Source organism: Belonocnema kinseyi, chromosome 8, assembly GCF_010883055.1.
Source record: "Belonocnema kinseyi isolate 2016_QV_RU_SX_M_011 chromosome 8, B_treatae_v1, whole genome shotgun sequence".
Lineage (NCBI taxonomy): Eukaryota > Metazoa > Arthropoda > Insecta > Hymenoptera > Cynipidae > Belonocnema > Belonocnema kinseyi.
The window spans coordinates 112,544,368-112,545,041 of NC_046664.1; positions in this window are offsets into that span (position 1 = coordinate 112,544,368).

Consider the following 674-nt stretch of genomic DNA (forward strand, 5'->3'; position numbering starts at 1 on the left):
CTCTTAGTGCCGCATTGTGCCTTTGGATGTAGGTCGTTCCCGCATGAGTTGGACAACTAGATAGTATGTGAGCTAAATGCTCGGGGTGTGCATGGCACGCCCCGCAGCTATCATCGGGAATGTGTTGGCTCAAAATGTGGCGGCGGTATGTTAAGGTGAAAATGACACCGTCTTGGCATGCCAAAATGAAACCCTCCGTACCAGACTTAAATCCGGGCGATTTAAGGAAAGCAAACGTTAGCTCACATGACATTGACTGATCCTTCACATTTCTGTGGAAGATACCGTGCATCCTCTTATCGAGGAGCTGTTCACGAAAGTTTTTCTCTTGTGCTTTCTTAATCCGGGCTTTCAGGAGTTAGTACTGGAGATAGATAAGATTTGATGCATTTTGCTCACCTCTAATACTGAAGTTAAATGTGTGTGTGTGTGTGTGTGTGTGTCACAAACGTTTAGCCGAATACAGAAATAGTCCGAATGCCGGCAATAACGGAATCTACCCGCGTGGTATTTTCTTTCCTCGATATCCTGGAATCCAAGGTGGCACGTATTCGCCTGCATGCACTCACGACATAATGAACAAAATTACCTGGGCGATAAAAGTTTCATTTTAGATCAGTGACTATATAAATTGACTTGAAATCAGAAAAATGTTGTATCTATTGGTCGAAATA